This window comes from Loxodonta africana, chromosome 8 (assembly GCF_030014295.1).
Source record: "Loxodonta africana isolate mLoxAfr1 chromosome 8, mLoxAfr1.hap2, whole genome shotgun sequence".
In the NCBI taxonomy this organism is placed as follows: Eukaryota; Metazoa; Chordata; class Mammalia; order Proboscidea; family Elephantidae; genus Loxodonta; species Loxodonta africana.
In genome coordinates this window covers 87,588,017-87,607,909 of record NC_087349.1, presented here as the reverse complement: position 1 = coordinate 87,607,909, position 19,893 = coordinate 87,588,017, and the positions used below count along the sequence as shown (strand labels likewise).

At 38.5% G+C, this 19,893-nt stretch overlaps 1 protein-coding gene and 1 long non-coding RNA gene across 2 annotated transcripts in view; both read left to right on the top strand.

Moving 5' to 3' along the window:
* The window catches only part of SKAP2 (src kinase associated phosphoprotein 2), a 178,461-nt gene that overhangs the window by 62,935 nt on the left and 95,633 nt on the right, over window positions 1-19,893 (top strand). The window lies entirely within an intron of this gene.
* The window catches only part of LOC135232250 (uncharacterized), a 77,498-nt gene that overhangs the window by 44,021 nt on the left and 13,584 nt on the right, over window positions 1-19,893 (top strand). Inside the window, exon 1 of the long non-coding RNA XR_010322724.1 lies at window positions 1-19,893. This exon is cut by the window's left edge and continues 44,021 nt beyond it. This is a non-coding gene — a long non-coding RNA (uncharacterized LOC135232250).

The following is a 19,893-nucleotide window of genomic DNA, read 5'->3' as shown; positions in this document are numbered from 1 at the left end:
CCTCTCTGCATGTATATAATATTATGCAGATACCTTAGGGAGTGAGACTTTAGGATTCAGAAAAAACTACAAGAAATTTGTATGAATGGAATTTCAGTTTTCCAGTATACACACTCGATTAGAGCTGGAGGTGCATTTTGTGCTCACTGTTATAAAAAGTCAACTTTCTTATGTCATTAAAAAGAGATCGAGGACTAGTATGCTGCTTGATATTTATGCCCCTTTTATTTATAGTTAAATACAGTTAGGGCTAATTTAAATTCTGGTAGTTTCGGGTTAATTTCTTAATTTGTAACATATCTACAGTTCTTAATTTGTAATATAAGATAAGCTAATTATTACCTAGGCTTATATGCTTTTTTTTTTTAATATGCTACCTTTTTCTCTTAAGGACTCTAAGTGCTCTGTTTTCTCCTATACCATCTTTTCTTTCTTCTCTCTCTCTCTCTCTTCCTTCCCTCCCTCTCTCCGTTTTACCGTTCCTCCTCCCCCTCCCTTCCTCCCTCCCTCCCACCGGAAAGACTGAGTGATTGGAAGGTCCTATGACTTATTCAAGAGCACGGTCAGTGACACGGGCATTATTAGAAGCCAGGACTTACTTCTAATTATCAACTCAGTTTTGTAGTTCTTTAACTTTGTAACAATATAAAATCATCACGGTCAACATTCACGAAATCTCATAAGATATCTTTAGTAGTATTTTATAAGTATTCAAACCCATTTTCTTTTTTTTTTTTTGTTCCTAGAAGCTGTAGTGATTCTGTTCTTATCTATCCACACATTTCTTAATATCCTCTCTTGACCAACAGCACAAGTGTATGTGTGAGTTGGTGGGGGCTTAGAATGAGATGGTTAGAAATTGTTGATGAATGTGAATTAAAACAAAATTCTGAGAGCAAACCAAAGAACTTGGCTTTATTCTTACTTATGATCTTGAAGCACTTACTGGTGAAGATCAAAGACCACAGCCTTCGGTATGGATTGCACCTCAACATAAAGAAAACAAAAATCCGCACAACTGGACCAATGAGCAACATCATGATAAACGGAGAAAAGATTGAAGTTGTCAAGGATTTCATTTTACTTGGATCCACAATCAACAGCCATGGAAGCAGCAGTCAGGAAATCAAAAGACGCATTGCATTGGGTAAATCTGCTGCAAAGGACCTCTTCAAAGTGTTGAAGAGCAAAGATATCACCTTGGAGACTAAGGTGCGCCTGACCCAAGCCATGGTATTTTCAATCGCATCATACATGTGAAAGCTGGACAGTGAATAAGGAAGACCAAAGAAGAATTGACGCCTTTGAATTGTGGTGTTGGCGAAGAATATTGAATATACCATGGACTGCCAAAAGAACGCACAAATCTGTCTTGGAAGAAATACAACCAGAATGCTCCTTAGAAGCAAGAATGATGAGACTGCGTCTTACATACTTCGGACATGTCAGGAGGGATGAGTCCCTGGAGAAGGACATCATGCTTTGCAGAGTACAGGGTCAGCAGAAAAGAGGAAGACCCTCAAAGAGGTGGATTGACACAGTGGCTGCGACAACGAGCTCAAGCATAACAACGATTGTAAAGATGGCGCAGGAGCGGGCAGTGTTTTGTTCTGTTGTGCATAGGGTCGTTATGAGTCAGTACTGACTCGACCGCACCTAACAACAACAGCAACATGATCTAATCTGAGAGAGCTGGACACTGAGGACAGAAAAACTAAAAATAAGCTGATATTGATTATGTGGAGGCCTTGGACTTCCGCTTTTACTTCATTTTCTGTACCATGGAGTTGTGTAAGGGTTCAAATGATTTAAAAAATAATTAATTATGGGGAAAAGAGATTTAGAGGGTTGAGCTAGTTATGTATTAGTTAATTGCTCTCTAAAAAAGAAAGGAAGAAGAGAGATAAGATTTTCTTAACCTTAAAAAACGAACAAACAAAAAAACAACCTGGAGATCTTTATAGGTAGGATAAAGTCAAAGAGAAGCAAGATATTTTAGAACTGTCATCTTGGAGAGAAAGTATTTTGTTTGAATATAGACTGAGATAATTTACGTACTGACAAGGCCATAACCCTGCTCTAGCTAGGGCAGTTGTTGTTTATTATAATTAAGAACGTTTTCCTTTACGTGTACACATATACACAGCCAGAAAGAAATAAACTTTTAGGGATAGATATTTATAAATGGGTGTTGCTTATCTATTTTTATTCTTTCTAGGCATGAAAACTTTTAGACTAGTAGATAGGGCCCATTTGTTCTAGCCATTCTATATGTTGCATTATAGAATGGGGTTCTTTAATATGGAAATTTATGGAGATTGTAAAAGGACTCACCAAGCCAAAAACCAAACCCATTGCCACTGGAGTCGATTCCGACTCATAGCGACCCTATAGGACAGAATAGAACTGCCCCACAGGGTTTCCGAGCAGCAGTGGATTCGAACTGCTGACCTTTTGGCTAGCAGCTGTAGCTCTTAACCACTATGCTACCAGGATTTTCAAAAGGACTTACAGTGGATGAATAAATTCACACTCAATAACGAGAATTATATCATCTACTCTGACTAGACTGTACCGTACTATATTAGACTTACACACAACAAACTATAAAAACTATGTTGTAAGGTCTGCCATCAGTCTACATACCCTCTTCACTAAGGAAGCTGGTGATAACCCCCAGCTGGTGAGGCTAAGGATGTAGTTCTGATACAATCTGTATTCTCTTACTTTGACCTCAGGTTTCTTCTGCCTGGTCTGGCCTGTGGTGGATGTCCACTTCCCGCTTAAGATGTGGGTTAAAGTGTTATACTTTAATTTCTTTGTCATTTTGCTTTCTTACTGCCTGCCCCGAAAATTGCTGGTTGCAGCTGTAGATTACTAAAGCTCTTCTTTCCAACCTGAATATTAATGTGGACAGACCTCATTCCCAATACTCTGTGTTGCAAGAAGATGGCTCCTATTCTTATGAGGCTGATAAAGTTACGTACCTGAATGTAGAAGGTATAATATGTCTGTGCAACTTCCAAATGCCGTCCATTGCAGTCGGAACAAAACCTGACAGTACCTAATTGTGGTTTATGAGAAGACTCAATGGAACGGGGCTCTGTCTGCCTCGTACCACTCTCTCCCTGGCTGATCGTGCTGTAGTCCCACTGGCCTTTCTTCTGCCCTTTGAAAGTGCCAGGCTCACTCCTGCCTTAGGCCCTATGCCCTGCTAATACTCTGCCTGGAGGGCTCTTCTCCACTCTCTCCTGCCTCCTCCCATCTTGACACCACTGGCTCTTTTATATCCCTCAGTGGTCACCTCTTCAGAGAGTCCTTCCCAGACCATCCTTTCTAAAGTAGCACCCCCATGGCTGCCATCATTCTCTACTCCACTAGTCTGCTTTACTCTCTTCTTACCACCTACCTTCATCTGAAATTATTTATATGTTTACTTGTTTCCGTTTACTAGAATGTAATTTTCATGATGGTAGAGGCCTCGTGTGTCTTGTTCAATACTGTATCCCCAGTCCTAAAATGGTAGATCTTTAATAAATATTGATTAAATGAATGAATTTAACGTTTTTACATTTGTATCTTTTTGCCTCTGTACTTGTCTGTGGGAATGACATAAAGTTAAGGTAGTTTTTGTTCTATATATTCTCTCTTGGAGGAGTTGAATTCTAATCCTGTTGTTGTTGTTGTTAGGTGCTGTTGAGTCAGTTCTGACTTGTAGCAACCCCATGTACAGCAGAATAAAACACTGCCTGGTACTGCACTGTCCTCATAATCATTATGCCTGAGCCCGTTGCTGCAGCCACTGTGTCAGTCCATCTTGTTGAGGGTCTTCCTCTTTTTTGTGTCCCCCTACACCCCACTTCCTGGTTTCTCTTGTCATGATTACCAAACAGTTTGTATAGTATTGCTAGTTCAGCCCTTAGGCCCAGGCAAGAGGGGCTCCTGTTTTGGGTCCTGTACTTTAGAGGGCCCTGATTAGACCCTTTCTCCAGTTGTACCCCTCCTGTCTGGGGTCAAGGGGAAGTGTTCAACCTGTGTCTGCACCTCTCCTCTCCTTATGTTCTAGATTGTACTTTGGGGGACAGAGTCCCTGAAATCCCTGCTGAAATGGCCCCAGGCTTGTTCCTGGGGCCCGTGTGGTCCTCTTCCCTGGGTCTGCCCTTTGGTAGGTGGGCTGTATTATTGGTGTGTGTACTCATAAGCATAGGGGGTAGTAGCTATGGGTTGTGTGCAGGGGAGTGTGGACAGAGCATGGAAGGGCGGGCATGTGCACGAGGCTCTTTGAGGTGTGGTATGGAGCCAGGGGTAGGAAGAAAAGGAATGTGGAACTCTTAGAAGCCTGAGATTCTAAATTCAAGCCTGGTCTTCTACATTATTACTTTGGTATATATTTGCCAAAGTTGGAAGACAGTTTGTTAACTTGATATATAACTTCATAATATTTAGACTTGTGCTGTGTGAGCCTCCATTTGTACTCTTGCCACATCCCAAAGATGTCAGGGGAAGATTTTAGTACTTTCTAAAAATTAGCTTCCTTAGGATCCTTAAGGCATGGTTGTTTTTTCTGAACTTGGCTATCTTGAAAGGGTTGGTGAGCAACCTGCCTGTCTGATGAGCAAAAATATGACCATTCTGGTTTTTGTTTGTTTTTGCTGCTTTAGGTGAAGGTTTACAGAGCAAATTAGTTTCCCATTCAGTAGTTTATGTACAAACTGTTCCATGTCATTAGTTGCAGTCCCTGCTATGTATCAGCAGTTTCCCCATTACCACGCTGAGTTTTCCGTTTCCATTTATCTGGTTTTCCTGCCCCTTCCTGCCTTCTTGTCTTTGCTTTTGGGCAGATGTTGCCCTTTTGGTCTCCTATAGATAATTGTTCCAAGGAGCACTTTCCTCACAGGTGTTATTGTTTATTTTATAAGGCCTGTCTATAATTTGACTGAAAGGTGATCTCCGGGTATGGCTTCAGTTCCAAGTTAGAAGGGTTTCTGAGGGCCATAGTCTTGGGGGTTCCTCCAGTCTCTCTCAGACCAGTAAACCTGGTCTTTTTTATGAATTTGCATTTTGTTCTACATTTTTTTCCCACTCTAACTGGGACCTCCTATTGTGATCCTCTTTAGAGTGGTACCCGGGCACTATTTCTGTTTTCTGGTCTCAGGCTAGTGGAGGCTGTGGTTCCTGTGGTCCATTAGTCCCTTGGACTAATTGTTTTCTTGAGTCTTTGGTATTCTTCACTCTACTTTGCTCCGGATGGAAGGAGACCAATAGTTGTATTTTAGATGGTCACTTGCGAGCTTTTAAGTCTGTAGATGCTAGTTACCAAAGTAGGACGTAGAATGTTGTCTTTATGAATTATGTTATGCCAACTGACATAGATGTCCCCCGAGACAATTCAGTTTTGACCCAACATTTTATTATGAAAAATTTCAAACATACTGCAAAGTTGAAAGAATCTTACAGTGAATGCCCGTATATTCATTGCTTAGATTCTACCATTAGTATTTTCCTGTCTTGCTTTATCCCATATTAACTTTCTACCCTTCTATCCCTTCATCAATCCATTTTTTTTATTGGTGCATTTCAAAGTAAATTGCAGACACCACTATAAAAAAAAAAAAAAAAAACTTCCTCCTAAATATATAAGCATAAGAATTTACTTTTAATAGGACAGGAAAAACCTTACTCTAGACACTTAATGTTTTTGAAGTATTTTTCCTAGAGTTTGATAAATGTATTATATTCAGTCTTCACTAATGAGTTTGAGCCCCACCATGTGCCAGCCTTCTTCCGAAAGTGCCTGTGTTGATAATTATTTATTGTAACTTGATGCAACACATGGTGATTTACATTGTTCAGGTAAATTAGACTTTGAGAATACAAAGACCGTTTCCTTCAGAAACAAATTCTAGTGTATGGAGGGTGACAGACAGCGTCATGTAGATTATAGTGCAGGATGATAAGCAATAGTCTGCTGATAAAAGTTTAATTTAACATTTAACTGGCTCTCAGGGGGAAAAAGCCCTGATACGTAGCATTTACTGATTTCTGTTGCATAAATACTTCCACTACGGACTATTTCAAGCAACCAACATGATGTCATAGTAGAGCTGGGGAGAGATGGTAACATTTGGCTCATGATCTAGCTCAAGCTGGCTCCCGCACAGCAGTGAAAGTGTTATGATAGAGATGATTTCCTAATCCCAAGGAAGGCATCCTGAAGAAAATAATGGTTAAGCTAACTCTCAAAGAATGAATATGAGCTAAATAATGAAGGGTAAGAGAGTGGGCCAGTTGATGCTGAATTGGTAGCAGGTTCATTCAGATCCTGGAGGGTCTTGTTTACATTGCTAGGGAGTTCAGATTTTATCCTGAAAGTAATCAGGGAACTATCATAATAGGTAGAGGGGTGACATCTTTTTTTTTTTCTTTTTAACCCAGAAACGGTATGGATTGGGAGAGGACGGGAACAAAGGCAAGGGGAATGGAGAAGAGGGGACAAACAAAAAATTTTAGAATCATGAATAGATAGGACTTGGTAACTGACTTGGAGAAGGTAGAATCAAGGACAACTCCTAGATGTCTACCTTAGGCAAATGAGGGGAGCAGTACACTTTATTGGGATAATACAAGGGGGAAGAATGATTCGGGGAGTCTTTAAAAATATTAAGTTGGAACTGCTTTGGGGACATGCAGGTAGCAATGGTGGCAGCTGGATATGGGTCTGGAGCTTAGGAGAGTGATCTGGGGGTAATCCTAATATATGCATTTCAGGTAAAGCAGAATGGATTACATTTGGTAAATTTGGTGTTCTTTTGGGGGATGCTTCTAAAATGCACTATTTAATTCAACTCTTTTCTTTTTCTTTAGTCTAACTTTTTTATTATAACAAAGAAAAACTTTTAACCAGTCTCTTCAGAAGATGCCTAAGATAATGTTTGTTTATTGGAATTCGATGTAGCGCATAGTCATTTACATCCGATTTTGTTGCAGTAAATCAGACATTATGGCTGATTGAGACTTTAATCTGCTTTATGTTAACTGTCAGTTAAATAACTATCAGGACAAGGTGATTCTACAGTGCTAACAAAAAATTTCTCGACATGTGTATACACGATATTATAATGTCTTACATACCACACGACCACCCACTGCTATTGAGTCGATTCCGACTCATAGTGACCTTATAGGACAGAGTAGAACTGCCCCATAGGGTTTCCAAGGAGCGCCTGGTGGATTCAAACTACTGCCCTTTTGGTTAGCAGCCTTAGCTCTTAACCACTACGCCACCAGGGTTTCCTAAATGTCTTATAGCATTTTAATATTCAGTAAAATAACCTAGTTCCTGCTCTGACCCAGGATTGTGCCAGATATTGGGAATTCATCAGGTCTGCCCCTGTTCAAGCTTAAAGTCTAGTAGAGAAAATAGACATCAATCACATATTATTTAAAAATTCTAATAAGCACATCAACCGCCCATTTATCACTTTGCTGTACTGTAGTAGCTTACGCGTTGCTCTGATGCTGGAAGTTATGCCACCAGGGTTCCAGTTACCAGCAGGGTTGCCCACTGTATATAAGTTTTAGTAGAGCTTCCAGACTGAGACTAGGAGGAGAGACCTGGTGACTCTACTTCTGAAAATTAACCTGTGAATCACAACAGAATATTGCCCGATAACTGTGCTAGAAGATGGGCCCTCTAGGTTGGAAGGCATTACACAATGGCAGCAACAATGAACTCAGAGATGCCAATGATCATGAAGATGATGCAGGACTGGGTAGAGTTTTGTTATGTTGTACATGGGATCACCATGAGTTGGAGCCGACTCAGTGGCAACTAACAACAACAACAACAACAACAAAATAAGCACGTGCCATAAAGGAGAGGTCCAGCATGCTGAAGGGGAATCTCACGTAGTTAAGGAGGTCAGAGAAGCCTTCTCTGGGGAAGAAACAGTTGAGTTGAGGTCAGAAGAGTGGCTGTAGTGTGAAGAACAGAGTGGAGGATGTTGGTCAGAGAGGTAAGAGGCTGTTTTAGAAGTCTGGGGAGAAGATGACAGTAGCTTGGTTTGGAGGAAGTGGTAGAGGTGATGGCCTAGACAGAAGTGTTGGAAATCCTTAGGAGGTAAAATCATAAGGCTTGGACGGATTGGCAAACAGGGAGGTTTCAAACGTTGAGTCTTAATATTTGATTTTAAGTCCTGTGCAGTATTTAGAGTGTCACCGATTTAGTATTTAAATGAAGTAAAAATGGCAGTTTCGCAAAGCCTAGCCCTGGTGGGGCAGTGGTTAACAGCTACAGCTGCTGACCAAAAGGTCGGCAGTTCAAATGCACCAGGCACTCCTTGGAAACCCTGTGGGGCAGTTCCACTCTGGCCTATAGGGCCGCTATGAGTTGGAATCGACTTGACAGCAAAGGGTTTGGTTTGTTTTTTTGGAGGGAGAATACCTAGCTTTTTTTTAAAAAGCCCCGTTAATATGTCTCCTTTTGAACTAAGGATTTGTTGTAAAGTTGATTCACTGACTGTTTTAATAGCAGGTAAATATGCACATATCTTTGTGAGGTTGGCATGTATAGTTCCATCTTCCTTTGACAGATACATGAAATTTTTACTGAAATGAATTGGAGCTATATGTGAAGTAAGCAACTATGCCTTATTCCTTAAAGTTTTTTTTTTTTTTCTTTTTCAGAATGGTTTAATCTTTTTTACTAGGAAAAAACCCACAAGACCATTTTTTTCCATTGGGTTTTAGATGTACCATGCTCTGTTCAGAGCTAATGTGATGTAAGACATACTATTTTCTGTACTGTGAGAAGATCCCATTTGTGTTGATGGTATATTGCTGAGGGATAAGCTTCTGTCTTCCTCTTATTACAAGTATGTCTGTTGGCAGAGATTTAGTAAGACTGGGTGAATGACTTCTTTTGTTGTGTTAATAAAAAACAGGCAACAGCTCTACTTATCGTGTAAAATAAGCTTTGGTAAATAAAGTTAACATCATACTAGAAATTTTTATGTTACAGTTATCTCTGTAAGCTTTCAATACCAAAAAAAAAACCCACTGCCATCCAGTTCTTTTGTACTCACGGCTTCCCTATAGGACAGAGTAGAACTGCCCCATAGGGTTTCCAAGGCTGTAAATCTTTACAGAAGCAGCCTACCACAATTTTCTCTCTTGGAGCAGCTGGTAGGTTCAAACCGCTGACCTTTTGGTTACCAGTCGAGTGCTTTAACCACTGTGCCACCAGGGCTCCTCAGCCTTTCAATACCAAAATCCCATTGCTGTCCAGCTGATTCCAACTCATAGCACAAACCCTTAATATACTATAACTTCAGAGCCAAATGAAACTTAGTAAAGAGCCTTTGTACTATTTTAGCCATGATTTCTTTGTTATGGTATATTTCACTGGAACAAGTTGGGGAAAAAAAACTGAGCCAGTGAGCCAGGTATTATTCCTCATGTGAAAATGAATTTTGTTATTTGAATATTTAGAAGTTAGGAAACCTGACTACACTCACTTTGGTTTTGTATTTTTGGAGAAATTATGACCAAAAGTGTTTTGTATTTGATGGCACTAGTTTTTTTTTTTTTTTTAGATTGGCAAATAGCAACAGGTTTTTTTTTTCCTTTAGAGTGGCAAATTATGGCTTGCAGGCCAAATCTAGTCTGCCACCAGTTTTTGTGCAGCCTACAAGCTAAGAATGGTTTATTTACATTTTGAAATGATTGGAACAAAATTAAAAAATTAACATCTCATGACACATGCAAATTATGTGAAGTTCGAATGTCCATATCCATAAGTGAAGTTTTATTTGGGCATAACCATGCTCATTCATTTATTGTGTATGGCTGGTTTCAAGATACACTGGTGGAATTGAGTAATTGTGATAGACACTGTCTCATCTGTAAAGCCAAAGATATTTACTATCCATTCCTGATCTAGATAGCTCCAGTACAAGAATGGAAATTCTTTAGGCCATTCAAAACCAAATGGTCACTTCACCTTGAAAAAGGGATGATACAAGTATGACTTAAATTAAGCAGAACAAAACATTTCTACCACAATAATAGGTGTTTCAAACCAAACCTGATGCAGTCAAATTGATTCCAACTTACAGCGACCTTATAGGACAGAGTGGAACTGCACCATAGAGTTTCCAAGGATCGCCTGGTGGATTCAAACTGCTGACCTTTTGGTTAGCAGCTGTAGCTCTTAACCACTACACCACCAGGGTTTCCATTAGGTGGCATGAACGGTTTGTGCTTGACTACTAACCTAAACTTAGGCAATTCGAACCCACCTCAAGGTACCAAGGAAGAAAGCCCTGGCAATCTTCTTCAGTTAAGATTACAGCCAAGAAAACCCTATGGAGCAGTTATACTCTATAACACGTGGGGTTGCTGTGAGTCAAAATTGGCTCAACTCTAGGGCAGTGGTTAACCACAATAATAATAATAATAAACACAATAATAATAGCAGCAGCTAATGTTTATTAAGCATTTGTTACATGGCAAATACTCTTCTGGGTACTTTATACATATTAACTCATTTAATCCATGCAACAGTTTTATAGCAAACTGCAGAGATGTTAAACAGCTTGTTCAAAGTCAGTGCTGAAAAACAGGCTGGTTGAGCTGCCTTTCAAATCTGTCCCAGTGATTTTTTCACAAGTACATATCTCATAAGCACTTCTATTGAATGTATTAGATTTCTTCAATTAGAGTTAAGGGTATTTTCCTTTGGTTTACTCCAATTGGTTGTTCTCACTTAGGGCACTCCTAGATTTTAATAATGTTTGTGCTAGTAAGTTTAATCAGTGCAGTTTATCTAACTTGAAATTGAAATAATTTCTACCTATTTTTAGTAATGACTTTAGTGGATTGGATTATGGTACAACAGGTTCTCCAGTCTTAAAACGCAAAGGACTTGTGTTTTTAAAAATGGCCTTCAAGTGTATTTTCTATTGTTAATATCCAAATTTATGACCAACCCAATTGCTTTTCCCTCTAACTTAAAAAAAAAAAAAAAAGTATCACTTCCCTGATCAGAATCTTCCGGTAGTTTCCCATTGCATTTAATGTGAAGTTCTACTTTTCTAACAAGGCTGACATAATGTCTTGCGGGATCCATTCTCTACCTCACCTGTCTCATCTTAATTCATGCTTCCCTTCCCTCATTGTACTGTAGCTACATTTGTCATGTGTTACATTCCTTGAACAAACCAAACTTTTTCCTGCTTTTATACCTGCTATTCTCTTGCTAATTTTTTTTATTCTTGCCTTTTGCTCTTTCACATCATTTACGTCTCAGCTTAAGTATCATCTCAGAGAGGCTTCCTTGAGTACCTTTTCTAGGGGTTCCAAGGAGTGGCTGGTAGATTTGAACTGCTGACTTTTGGGTTAGCAGCTGAGCCCTTAACCACTGTGCCACCAGGGCTCCCAGCATATTACAGTCCCTCAATAAATGAGTGTAAAATTAATGAATGAAAGAGATCTACTATCAATGTACTATTTAGTCTGAGATCTCATCACAAAGAATTACTACAACTGTCTCCTAAAGTCTCTCATTCTTTTTTAGGCTCCCAATTTCATTCTGCCAGATTAATATTATAAAATATTACATTGATAAGAGTCTTTCTCAAGATCCTATAGCAGTTCTTGATAGCCTACAAATCCAAATTCCTTTGCCTCCTTTTAAGACTCTCCGTAATCAAAATGGCCTGTGTACTTCTCTTTGACATAACCCTTTGCTTTTATTCAGCTGGCCTCTTTCACAAGCCATCAGTATTTATTCCAAATGCTTGCTGTCTTCAAAGACTCAGAAGAAACCCTACAACCCTAAATCCAACCCCTTACCCCTGATTTCCTGTTGTAAATATTGTCAGCCCCATACTTAGAACTTAGATCTTGATCAAATACTTGAATAGATTCTTCAGTATGAGTCTTGTTTGTACGATGATATTGAATATCCATTGTGAAAGTTTTGCCTCAGAATCCCTGTAGGAAGCTAACCCTAACTTCGGCAGAGTATATTTGATAGAATAATATGATGAACGGAGGTGGTTTATCTTAATAGTTGTCAATTTTGGGATTAGAGAAATATTAAAATATATACTTTTTTGTCTTAGACATTCATTGGATTATGAACAAAGTTGCATTTTATCTTTATTAAATTTCATTGAGTACAGTTAGACTTTGTCAGATTTTTCTGATACATGGCACACAGAGAGCTACTTATAAAATTAATGGAATTCCATTAGTTCAGAATTTGTGGTAATAAGAGCTATAGTTAGTATTATCTCTGTAAGGAAAAGGAGGTTTATTCACTGTGCAAGAAAATGTTATATAGGAAATATCTTATTAGAATGATTCTTGTATTTTATGAACAGGTCTTTAATACAACGAAATAGCAATTACAAGTAATCCTTAATAAAATTTTAAAGCAACCCCCAAAACGTTTATGTGACCTCATTGATAGTATATTTGAATTCAAATTTCTGTTCCCAATCAAATTAAGAACACCTATCATCGTGTTTTGTGAAAAATATTTTTCATTCAAACTTGTCATCTATTTACATGTATTGTCAGCTGTTGTTGCTGGTTGCCATCAAGTTGATTCTGACTCATGATGACCCTGTGTGTGCAGAGTAGAACTGCTCCATAGGGTTTTCGAGGCTGTGACCTTTCAGAAGCAGATGGCCAGGCCTGTTTTCTGAGGTGCCTGTAAGTGGGTTTCAACTGCCAGCCTTTCAGCTGCTAGTCAAGCGCTTAACCATTTGTACCACCCAGGGAGTCCTACTTCATTTCAATTAGTGGGTTTAAGTTCCTGAGTCTTTTGAAATTCTACAATTTAGAATGTCTTGGCTATTAAGGTAGACATTACATAGTCTGAAAAAAATTATATAGTTAGCTGCTTTTTATGTCGACAGTGCGTATTATTCATTTATTTATATTTTTACCATGTCGAACAAATATTTGGAGAGAAAATAAATTTATTTTTGCTTTTCATTTATTTATATATAATATATATACATTACTGGAATTATATTTACATGACTTAATCACTAAATATATTCCTTTTAGATTAAGAAATATAGGTATTAGATATAAGGTGTTACCTGCTTTCCCGGATAAATAACTTGCCCAAAGTTATACAGCTTTTGAGTGGCAGAACCTGAACTGGTAATCTAGATCTGACTCCTGGACCTAATTCCTGAGCCCATGACTTTAACCAGTGTGGTGTACTCTTTATAGATATATAAACAGCTGATTTCAATGAATGCATTGGTAGAAATATGCTTATCAACTCAAAATTCTTAGCTGTTCTCTTTTTGCAGCACCTTTTTTTTATTGTCATAAAATATAACATAAAATTTGCCATTTTAATCATTGTACGTGTACAATTCAGTGACTTTAATCATGACCATCACCACTATTTATTTTCAAAAAGTTTTCATAAACTCTGTGCCCATTAAGCAATAACTCCCTATTCTTCCCTCCCCCCAACCCCTACCTGTTACCCTGTTGCCATTATAGAGTTGATTCTGACTCGTAACGACCCTATAGGACAGAGTAGAACTGTCCCATAGAGTTTCCAAGGAGCGCCTGGGGGATTCAAACTGCCAACCTTTTGGTTAGCAGCCATAGCTCTTAACCACTATGCCACCAGGATTCCACCCCAAGCCCCTGGTAACCTCTAATCTGCTTTCTGTCTCTATGCATTTGTTTATTTGCGATTTTATATTAGTGGACTTACACAATACTTGTCCTTTACATCTGGCCTTTTTCACTTATTTTTGCTGTTCTCGATGTCCTTTTTGTGAATTTAAAAGTATAGGTGTGTATGTTAGCAGAATCAGAGAATGGAACTAGAAGGGCATTGAAAAATTAGGTTGTGTTGAGTGCTTGCCATGTGTCAAATGCTATTCTAAGTGCTTTACAGGTGTTATTGCACGTTGTCATCAAAACAGCCTTATGAGGTTTATTCACTTTTGCAAGGAAACTGAGGGTTAGAGAGATTAAATTTATTTTCTCAAGAGAGCCTAGGTTAAACCCAACCTTGTGCTTTTAAGTACTATGAATTCTGCCTAGCAAAAATATTTTTCCAGCCCTTAAAAGTAAAGGATTTCTTATTTTCCTATATATTATACTATATATAGTAACGATTTTCCTATAATAACTTCTAGAAGACTTGTCAGTACAATTGTCATAGCATGGCATTTTTCTGACTTAGGTCTCAGTGGTCAGAAATGAATTTAGGGTCATGAAAAGGATTCCGTGCTACCTTCTTCTTGTTGTAGAACTTAAGTAAAATTTAATGGGATCACCATATCATAATTTATGGCTCATAAAGTTATCTATTTCTAGATTTAGTTAATTTAAATATGTAAAAATAAATTTATTTATTGAGTTATAGAACAATATAATATTTTACCAGGATTTTAATCTGCCTTCCTGATTTTACCTCAATACCATTCATACCTCTTTTTGACATGTTTTCTTATTACTTCTCCTTGAGGTATTTTGTTGTTGTCTGTTAGTCTCCACATCACACTCTGGACTTCTGTGACATCTTATGTACAAAAAGGAGCAGCTGCTTTCTGCAGGCATTTTGGATAGTCATTTATATTCCCACGGTGGTAGCCTTGTTTTGAAATACACTGCTACCCTGTGGATAAGTAGAAGAATACACTGCCTGAGGTATGGATCTAGCAGTCTGTTACCAGTGCTAAAAGGCATAGTTAAGTATAATGAAAGAAGGTTAAAACAAACTCATCGGGAATCCTGCACGTCTGAAAAAAAAAAAAATCAAATATGATAGCATCCTCAAAGAACTGCTAATATGTACTCTTCAATATTTAGCAAATTTTACCAAAAGCAAATTTTTTTTTTTTTCCTGTCATCAGGTCGTTTCTTTGAAGAGAAAAAGATTCACAATATCTTGCAAAATCCATAATGTTCACTTTTTTTTTGTGTGATATATTCACATGTCTGGAAAGATTATATCTTCTTTTTCTGGCCTATTTAGGAGAGTATTTGAATTTCATCCTTTGGAGTTGAAGAAACCAGATGGCCACCATTTCTAGACAGGGTGTATTTTATGTTAAATGTTTGAAATATTTTTTCTGTACTTTAAATTTAGAATATTTTAAGACATTTACTTTTTTTCCCCCCCTCTGAACATCAGGTCAATTAATGACTTCAAGTCCTTTGACCTCATGAAAGTCCCAGGTGCCATTTTGGTTTCTTCAGAGGGCATCCCGGACTGCTCCTTTGGAGACCTGAATCATTGGTTTGAGACGAGCATTTGGGGAACTGCAGGTAGTTGGAAACAGTGAGATTATAGGATGCAGATTTGTGAGAGGTGAGACGAGACTGGAGAGGTAGGCAAGGGATAGATTTTGAAGGGCCTTGTACGTCATGCGAAGAAGTTAGGCTTTATTGTATAGACAACGGAGCCATTGTAAGATTTTAATGCAGGAGCGACATATCAGATTTGTCCCTATGGTGTTGGAAATGTTTAATGTCTTGACTCTAGTGGTGCGTACATAAACCTACAACAGGTGATAAAGTTGCATAGAATTTAAGACACACACATGAGTGAGCACAAGTAAAATCGGGGAAATCTGAATAAGATTGGTAAATTGCACCAATGTCAATATCCTAGTTGTGATATTATAATGAGTTTTGTAAATGCTGGCATTGGGGGAAACTGGGCAAAGTGCACAAAAGTCTCCATATTATTTCTTAAGACTATAATTACATCCTCCTCACTTACTGACATGGTTAGGTTCCAAAGACCAGGTCATTATGGGAAAATCGATACTATGCAGTAATGGAGGATGACTACATCATTACATAACTGCCAAACCACTGAGAATCATTGCCCAACCAAGTCAACACATAACTTTAACCACTGCAGCCAGTGTTACTCTTGCCTATCACCTTGGCATTCGTTATTGCCAGAAGTACCTTGTTAATGTGCAAAATACCTGGATAGGAGTTTTTTTTCTTTTTTTTTTTTTACTATTGTCATAAATATGAAATGCCAGATAATGAGATAGTCAATAAGTGAGGAGTGGGTGTATTTCAATAAAAATTAAAAAAAAAAAAAGTCAAGTGGGGGGGAGGAGGGGACAATAGCTGGAGAGAGATGCCAAGTTAAAGGAGGACTTGATTATGTTTACATGCTGCAGTGGAGAGGGGAGAGGTCAAGATGCAAGGGAGAGAGAACTTTCTCTTGAATCAGAAGGAAAAGTGTAAGAACGGGTGTGAATATAAATGTTTGTGTGTATGTATAGGGGGACAGCTGAGAATTCCCATTTGATAGTGTCTTGCCTATCTGTCTCTGTCTTGAGATTCATAAAAAATGACTATAATCTTTGCAAATTAATTTTTAATCAATGGCTGTGACAGACTTTGCTATCCTTTTACTTCAGAAAGATCCCTTTAAAATAAGAATTAGCAACTCTTTATTCCAAATCAACATGTGTGAGATAATCCTGCCTACCTACCAAGTACAATAACAAATAAGGTGTTTGTTACGTTTAGCACCAGCCTACTGTTCTTTATTGCAGTTGTGGTCTAATGTAACAACATATTTTCAACAGGGTTAAAAAAATCCATCCAAATTCCTGGTGCTATCCATACTTTTTCTGAATTAGAATTTGAATCAGTGCCACAATACTTGTTTCACTAATATTTAGAGTGTATTTTGAAACCCAAAGTTGTAGAATGGTATTGCTTGCTTCTTAGGCTTTGGCAAAAAAGTGGCATGATTCACATTCATTCTGGGAAAGAGTGGGTCAGAATGGCCGCCCAGAGCTAAAGGGCTGGGCTGCTGAGGGATTGGCTACTGGTTGGGAGAGATAATTTTGACATGTAGCATATATAAGCATTTATGTACATATATAAAACTTGATTTTATCACTTCTTCCGTCAACACACCACATTTCAGCAAGCCAAAAAAGCTGGAATTCTCTCTTTTCCTTTCTGCCTTTCAAGATTCGTACTACTATTTTTGAAGACTTTCTCACTTCAAAATTGCCCATCTTGATGTGTTTTTAAAATCTGATTTTTACCTGTAAAAAAGATTGGACTGTGGGAGAAAGAGGGAAAGTGTACTGGCTAATTCTCTGCCCCCTGCCTTTCCTGGCTTTGCACGTCATACCTTACAGTAGTCTTATCCCAGGTGTTTTCGTTTCACCTGTGTGTGGTTGGTTTCTATAGTAAGCCTGTGTAGCACTTGTGCTTATTGTTGCCTCACGTGTTGTTGCTTTTCAGGTGCCAGCTATGAGCCCCTTAAGAGCAGAACCTGCGTTGTCTTTGTCTTTGTGGCTTCTCAGAGTCTAGCATAGTTTTCGACATATGCCGGGTTTATAATAAATGTGTATTGTTTGTTGAATAAGACAGTTATGCCTGGTCAATAATGGGATGACGTCTGTATGAAAAATATTACATTTTATTCTGGAATAAAGTTCTTAGGAGTTGAAGTTAAATGAAGTTTAGATGGAGAAGGAAAAGGGAGAAATTGTTGGAAGGTGCTCAGTACTTGATCCTGCTATCCAGTTGCAGAATCGCTTTATGAAACTGGTGTTTGTGGTGCTCCTTTGGAAGCGGATTAGCTAAAAGATGCAGAACAATGCAACTGAGAAAAGCCTCTGGCGTGCCAAGCAATACCTATGAAGAATGCTAACTTGGTACAAATTATTGCCTACATTCTCAGAAGTACAATAAATCTCAGTTCAGATCATCTGACATGGGAGAAAGGAGACTTTTCATCTTTGTTTACAGGGCCTTATGGTTCAGTGTAGTATTCGCACCTTCCACGAGGGAGCTCAGGTTGGATTCCTGGCAAATATACCTCATGTGCAGCCAGTGGAGCTTGTGTGTTGCTTTGATACTGAACAGGTTTCAGCAGAGCTTTCAGACTAAGATGGACTAGGAAGAAAGGCCTGGCAATCTACTTCCAAAAATCAGCCTGTGAAACTCCTATGGATCATGTCAGTGTGATCCTAAGGTCCAGTCCCCAGCTGATCATGGGGATGGTGCAGGACCAGATAGCGTTTCGTTCTGTTGTGCATGGAGTCACCACGAGTCAAGGGCCAACTCTGTGGCAGCTAACAACAACAATAACATCTTTATATCCTCAGCTGGGAGACAAGTGAGAGAGAAATGTAAAATGACATCTCATTCCATTGTTCTGGTGCCATTGGCCAATCTGCAAATAGCAGCCATAGTAAGGGGGCAGGAGGCCATGGTTGTGACTGCTAGTTGTGGACCTGCATGATTATACACCTGAATTAGCTCTTTTCTTTTGGGCAGTTTAAAGTGCTTCTGAGCTTCAAACCATACAGACTGTATTCCTGGAGAATATATATCATCCTCATCCCACATGGACTAGCTTTTGTTTTTTGCATGGCAGATGGAATCATCAAGGCCATCAGTGGATTTATCTAACAAAATTGCATAAAGCCTGGGTAGAATAGTCTAAGCATTATCACAGGACCTCGCATTGTCAGGAGAATGCAGAGTTTCCCATTAGTGTTAAAAGTTTACTGATTACATATTCTAGACTTTATGAAGAACTGAATGAACATGTAGTGTAACTATAAAGTGATATTTTATATCTGCCACCAATTAAAGCTACATGCCATAAAAATACTCGACTCCCACAAAACAAACACACACATGGGTTGAGTTTCACTTGGAATTTCCTCTGACTGGTTGTTTGAATGTTTGCCAAGTCCTTTGTAAAGTGCTGCATACAAAATACTCAGTAGGCCTTGATTTTTCTGGTATTTCCGTAGCGCTTATTGGCTTAAATGAGAGTTTTATTTCCTTCTGAGGGAATAATTTTACTTTATGGCCTACCATGATTATTATAATTTAACATAAGAAGTAAAGCCAATCTTTTGGTGTAAAGGATGATTGCTGTAATGTATGACTTTATGTAATAACTGTCATGGATTGAATTGTGTCCCCCCAAAAATATGTGTCAACTTGGCTAGGCCATGATTCCCAGTATTGTATGATTGTCCACTATTTTGTCATCAGATGTAATTTTCCTATGTGTTGTAATTCCTTTCTCTATGATGTTAATGAGCCAGGATTAGAGGCAGTTATGTTAATGAGGCAGGACTCTATGAGATTAGGTTATGTCTTAAGTCAGTCTCTTCTGGGATATAAAAGAGAGAAGCGAGCAGAGAGGAAGGGTGACCTCATACTACCAAGAAAGTAGCACCAGGAGTAGAGCCTGTCCTTTGGACCCAGGGTTCCTGCGCTTAGAAGCTCTTAGACCAGGGGAAGATTGATAATAAGGACCTTCCCCCAGAATTGACAGAGAGAAAGCCTTCCCCTGGAGCTGGCTGAATTCAGACTTCTAGCCTCCTAGACTGTGAGAGAATAAATTACTCTTTGTTGAAGCCATCTCCTTGTGGTATTTCTGTTATAGCAGCACAAGATAACTGAGACAATAACCTTTTTTGATTGAACAGCATTTTCTGAATGATTTTATTTCAGGCACTGTGCTGCGGAAGATGAGTAAAATTTCAGTGGGCCTGCCCTCAAGTAGTTTATACCCAAACCTGCATCTCCCCAAACCTGTTTTTTTGATCAAATGTAACTTTCTTTTCACTGGATTTCTGGTGTCACGTTTTAGCCACACATCGGAAGAATGACTTGGATAAAAGGTCTTCAGTTTTTACTTTTGTCGTTTTGGTTACTTTTGTAAAAATATTTATTTTTGCTTTATACACAGTAGTTATTCATGTGGTCATTGTTTTCAGAATCTCCTAGATCTGTGCTATTTTGTACATTTATTGACAACCAGCTTGTTAATTCCCACTTAATAGGTGAAGAAAGTAAATATCAGGTTGCAAACATAAAAAAATCCAG